Source organism: Castor canadensis, chromosome 5, assembly GCF_047511655.1.
Source record: "Castor canadensis chromosome 5, mCasCan1.hap1v2, whole genome shotgun sequence".
Taxonomy (NCBI): domain Eukaryota; kingdom Metazoa; phylum Chordata; class Mammalia; order Rodentia; family Castoridae; genus Castor; species Castor canadensis.
The window spans coordinates 131,603,942-131,610,245 of record NC_133390.1 but is presented as its reverse complement, the minus strand read 5'-3'; positions in this window follow the sequence as shown (position 1 = coordinate 131,610,245).

The window sequence follows — 6,304 nt, the reverse complement described above, 5'->3', positions numbered from 1 at the left end:
AGGGGAATGTTTCTGGCCAAAGTTACACTCAAGAAATCAACTGATAGTGAGATTTTACCTTAGTTGTGCATATGAATTTTTAAAAAAATATTTAAGGTGTAGACTGCCCTTTGCAGGTTATTTTCATTATTGAAAGAAATTTCTGTCGAGTTTCTGTAGCCAGATCAATTTTCACCTAAAATTGTTTGCTGAAGACAATAAGAAAAAATCTCCCTGTGTTAAAAAACAAAACAAAACAAAAAACCAAAAGGGAAAAAAAAAATCTTCCTGTGAATGGGGTGGATGCTGTTGATTCAGCTGTGGGTCTGTGCTCACTTCTCAAGTCCACTCCCAGAGACATGAAACCATGCACACAGGAGAACCCCACAGCCTACTCGGTATGGCTCTGAGGGCAAACGTGAAGGGCAGTGTCACGTCCCTCTTGGACTTTTGCCATATGTGTCCTTGTTGGAGTCTCTAAACAAAACAAAGTATAGTCTTTATTTGGAATGTGTACTAATTGAATTCTTGAAGTTGTAGAATTTGTATCCATTTATATTGACTGGCTCTCTATTTAGAACTGTGGCTAGAATTTTTAAAACATACAGTGTTTTTCCTTATTTTAAAAGTAACATATATATGGCCAGGCACCAGTAGCTCACACCTATAATCCTAGCTACTTGGGAGGCTGAGATTGGGGGTAGGGGAGGATCATGATTTGAGGTCAGCCCAGGCAAATAGTTCACGAGACCCCCATCTCCAAAATAACCAGAGCAAAATGGACTGGAGGTATGGTTCAAGCAGTGGTGTGAAGCTCTCAGTTCAAAACCCAGTCCCACCAAAATAAATAAATAAAACATATATGCAGTTTCTTTTCTTTTTGGGGAGTTTGAACTCAGGGCTTCATGCTTGCAAAGCAGGTACTCTATCTCTTGAGCCACTTCTCCAGCCCTTTTTTGTGTTGTTATTTTAGAGATAGGTTCTCGTGAACTGTTTGCCTGGGCTGGCTTCGAACCTCAATCCTGATCTCTGCCTCCTGAATAGCTAGGATTACAGGCGTGAGCCACCAGCAGCTGGGTGTGCAATTAAAAAAAAAATGGTTCAAGCATATAATACAGAAAATGAAGATGTGTTCTCCCTCGCCCTAGTAAGCATCACCACCTAGTGTGTCTACTGTTAGCTGGTCCGTTTCTTTATAATCCTATTTCTTTTCAATGTTTTTCCAACTATTTTCTAGTTTTTGTTCCTAATGTGAATGGAATCTTTAAAAAATGTTTTAACTGGCTTTGAATGATACCTATAAAGAAAGCTGTAAGTCAGGATGTTGTGACCACCTTCTGATATTTATGGGAACTCATTTGTTTTTCGCATTGATTTTGCTGCAAAGAACTTTTAGGGAAATGCTGACTTCTGCTGTGATAGCTGAAGCCGCATCTTCCTGACCTGACTGGATGCTTCAGTCTTATTGTCACTCTTTCCCATGTTTCTCCAGGAAAAATACCGAGGCTTGTGGCCTCCTCCAATGTAACTTGAAACTTCAAAGTAAATTCAATACCATAATTTAAAACATGCACGACAGTGGTGATTAACAAGTATGATTTCCCCAAGTGCACTTTTATAACCTGAGTGATGATTGTGTGGTTGCTCACTTAACCCCAGAATGTTATGCATTATATACATGGAATTTTCTTGAACTGTCCTGCCCAGGATCTGAGCTAACTTCCTTTTGGGCATGGTATGTTCGCCATTTAGTGAATGGCAAGACTTCATATGCTGGTATTTTTTTTTGGTGGTGAGGGGGCGGATTACAATTGTAAGCCATGGTAGTTTATACTATTTTAGAAAGAGGGTTGAATACGCGTGAGAGAGTCTATCCTTTATTAGTGTTTTGAGTATCTATTCTCAAGAAACAAATCACTCAAAACCTGGTGGCTTTATTTTTTTTTTTTGTAAACAAAAGTTTATTAAGTTGTAGAAACTTAGCCTGTAGGGCTGGTTAATAAGTGATACCAAATGTGCCTGTCCTAGAAAAAAGTGCCAGAGATTTTAAAATGGCCTTCTTAAAGGGCCATTCTGGCCCACTCTAGGCTGGCACAGTGGCTTAAGCGGTAGCATACAAAAGCCCCCAGTACCGCCAATCAAAAAGGCCTGATAACATAATGTGATCACATTTCTGCACCAAATGCTGATGCCGTGTTTCCAGAATCCACGTTGATAACAGCTACTGATCCTCAGGACTGACCATCCTCTGGAAATATATAGCGTCCTCCTGGGCTGAGCTGCTAAGTCAAACCTGGTGGCTTTAAATGACATCATCTTATTATCTCAGTTCTGCAAGGTGACTAGGCTCAGCTGAGCAGTTCTGTAGCTCTCGCTTGCGGTGTCTGATACAGCTGCATTTCAGTGCTGGGCTGGCAGAGATGGCTTGGCCTCCTCTCTGCATGTGACCTCCCCACATGGTTTTCTCCAACAGGGTGGCAGGGGTTCTCACCTGACAGCTCAGGACTGCCACAGTGTCAAGACAGTGGAATTGGGAGCTACTACTTTTCTGGAAGGCCAGGCCTGGTGCTGGAATAGCCTGCCAAATTCCATCAGCACAATCACAAGCTCGGTACCCACTTTCACTGCAGGGACTGTGCACACCACATGAAAGCAAAACACCAGGGCCGTTTGGTGTTCTGGTCTCACTGGATTTTGAATGTTCTTTATATAGATTACCACTTTTTTTGTTTTTTTTTTTTTTGTGGGACTGGGCTTTCAACTCAGGGCTTCATGCTTACAAAGCAGGCACTCACAAAGCAAGTGCTCTACTACTTGAACTACACCTTCAGGCCATTTTGCTCTGGTTGTTTTGAAGATGGGGTCTCCAGAACTATTTGCCCTAGCAGGTCTTGAATCTCAATTCTCCTGATCTCAGCCTGCAAAGTTGTGAGGATTAACAGGTGAGAGCCATTACCACCCGGCACAGATATAACTCCTATGTGCTTTGCAAAGACATTTTTCCTAATTTGTGACATCCTAATCAGCCTCTTAACGGTATATTTTAAAGAATAGTATTTTTAAATCTTGGTGAAATCCACTCTTAATACTTTTTTCATCTTTAGGAATTATAGTACAATTAAGTATGTGATCCATCCTGAGTTCATTTCTGTCTGTGGTACAAGATGTGGCTCCAAGTTCACTTCTACTGTTCCCTTGTTCTGCAGATACACAACTGTTCCAGTTCCATCTGTTGAAAAGGCTGTTTCTCTGCTCTGTCATTCTCACACCTTTGTCAAAACATAGCTATCTGCGTGTGTGTGGGTTTATTTCTGGACCCCAGTTCTTTTCCCGTTTTTTCTTTTCCGGACACCAATATCATGCTATTTTTATGTACTGTATGTAATGTATATAATTTTTATAATGTTGAAATAGGTAATGTTAATGCTTTTTTCTCTTTTCATATTTGTTTTGCCTATGCTAAGTCCTGTGCTTTTCATCTGAAATTTAAGATCAGCTTGTCAATTACTACCAAAACTAAAAACAATCAAAAAAGACCTGCTAGCATTTTGGTTATGGTTGTGATGAATTTCCATATCTGTCTGGGATAAGAAAAACATCTTGACCATACTGACTCTTTTGGCCCATAAGCAAGGAGTTATCTTCCCATTTGTTCCTGTCTTCCATTTCTCTAAATATTTTGTCGCTTTCTGTGTATAGGTCTATCAAGTCTTTTGTAAGCATTGCATAATTTTGAGACAAATTGGTATTTTTAAATTTCAAAGTCCAACAGTAAACAGAAAATAGTTGATGAACCTGTATCCTGCAGCCTTGCTGAACTAATTCATTCTCATAGCTTTTTTTGGTAAGTTACTCAAGTTTTCTACATCCACTGTCATGTACTCTATGAGTATAGTTTTACTCCTTCATTTATAATCTGGATACCTTTTATTTTACTTTCTTGATTGCTCTATTAGAAACTCCAGTATTGAATAAAAGTAGTCAGAGAATGCACCTCTTATTACTAATCTTAGGGGGAAGGCTTTCAGTCTTTCACCATGAAATACAATGTTAGCTCTTGAATTTTTAAAAATCAGAAATAAATGTCAGATGCTGGGCTCAGTCGCTCATACCTGTAATCCTGGCTACTTAGAAGGCAGAGGTCAGGAGGATCATAGCTCCAGGCCAGCCTGGGCAAAAAGTTCATGAGACCCCTTTTTAACCAATAGGAAGCTGGGCATGGGAGCATGAACCTGTCATCCCAGTTTATGCGGGAAGTGTAAATAGGAGGATCACAGTTCAGGCCAGGCTGGACACAAACATGAGACCCTATTAGAAAAACACCTAAAGCAAAAGGGCTGGTGGTGTGGCCCACGTGGTAGAGTTCCTGCCTAGCAAGCGCAGGGCCCTGAGGTCAATTCCCAATATTGGAAAAAAAAAGGGGAGGATATTAGGTGGTGGTGTATCTTTTTTTTTCTGCATCTACTGAGATGATCCTAGGGTTTTTGTCTTTTTTAAAGCAAAATCATCTGGTGAATTACAGTGGATGACTAGTTGACTGATTTGCCAAGATTAAGCCAACCCTTCATTCCAGCTAGAAATCCCATTTGGTCATCATGTATTTTATCCTTTTTGCTAGATTTTATTTGAACTTTTTATGAGGAATACTGGTCTGTAATGTTCTTTCCTTGTCTGTGTGGGTGAGAATATTACTATTGTCCTTGTAGAATGAGTTGAGAAATATTGTCTCCTTGTCAGTTGTTTTTGGGAAAGTCTGTATGTTTGGTATTATCCTCTCTTTAAATATTTAGCAGAATTCATGTTTGTGATGTTTGGTTCTGGGGTGTTTGTGAGAATGCTAACCATCATTTCAGTTACTTTAATTGATACAGGCCTATGCAGGCTATCAATTTCTTTTTGAATGAGCTCTGGTAATTTGTGTCTTATCTAATTTACATAAGTTGTCAAAGTTATTGTATAAAGTGGTTCATAATATTGAATTTTGCTTGAATATCTTTAGACTGTCATGATGTCACCTCTCATTCTCATAATGGTAAATTAATTTTTTCTCCATTTTCCTTGTACATCTGATTAGATGCTTGTCAATTTTATTAATCTTCTGAAATAATCTCTGGTTTTATTGCTTTTCTCTATTATTTTTCTGTTTTCTATTTCAGTACCACTTTTTTTTTTTCGTACCTTGGACTTTGTAGGCTCCATAGTCTTGGTTACAGCTGCTTAGTGCTGCTGTTGTAGCACAAATACAAATATAAACAATATGTACATAAATGTGTGTGGTTGTTCCAAAGTACTTATAAAAACAGGCAGTAGGGTGGGCTTAAGCTGCAGTATGTGGTTACCAACCCCTGTTCTACCCTTTGACTTCATCTGTGATCTTCATCATCTTTGGCTTTCATTTGATCTTTTTGTAGTTGTTTAAAGCAGATGTTGAGGGTATTGATTTGAGACCGTTCCTAATATAAGTATATGGTGCTATGAATTTTCCCCTAAGTAATGCTTTGACTTTGCCCCACAAATTTTGATGTATTATTTCATTTCCACTCAGTTCAAACTATTTTCTAAGTTTCCCTTTGCTACAGTTTATGTCTGGAATGTCCCAAAGTCTATATTATGGGCTTTCCTCAGTTTGGCAATACTGAGAGATGGTGGCACCTTTAAGACCCTAAGTCAGGGGTCCATGGCTCATGCCTCTAATCCTAGCTACTTGGGAGGCTAAAATCAGGAGGATTGCAGTTTAAGGCTAGTCTGGGAAAAAGTTCACAAGACCCATCTCAGTCAATGATTTGGTGAGGTAGCGTGTGCCTTTCAACCTGGCAACAGTGGAAAACTTGAAATGGAAGGGTCATGGCCCAAGATTTCCTGGGCAAAAAAGTGAGTCCTTATGTCCAGATAACCAGAGCAAAAAGGGCTGGAAGCATGGCTCAAGCAGTGTGAAGAAAGCACACTGTCCAGCCCTGAGTTCAAACCCTAGTATCACCAAAAAAAAAAAAAAGAAAAAAAAAAGAGGTAGGGCCACTAGTGGAACTAGTGGAAGAAAGTTAGGGCATTGGGAAAGTACACTTGAAGGAGATATTGGGACCCTAGTCCCTTTTCTCTTTCTTTCTCATTCACTTCCTGACCATGAGTTGAGCAGCTTCTCCATCACATGCTCCCACCATGATGTACTGAGCCACAGCAGGCCCAAAGTAACAGGGCCATGTGATCATGGACTGAAAACTCAAACTGGGCACCAAAATAAACCTTTTCCCTCATTAAGTTGATTCTCAGGTAATTTGTCACAGTGGCAGAAAGCTAACTAACACATTTTCTGATTGATTGTTTCATG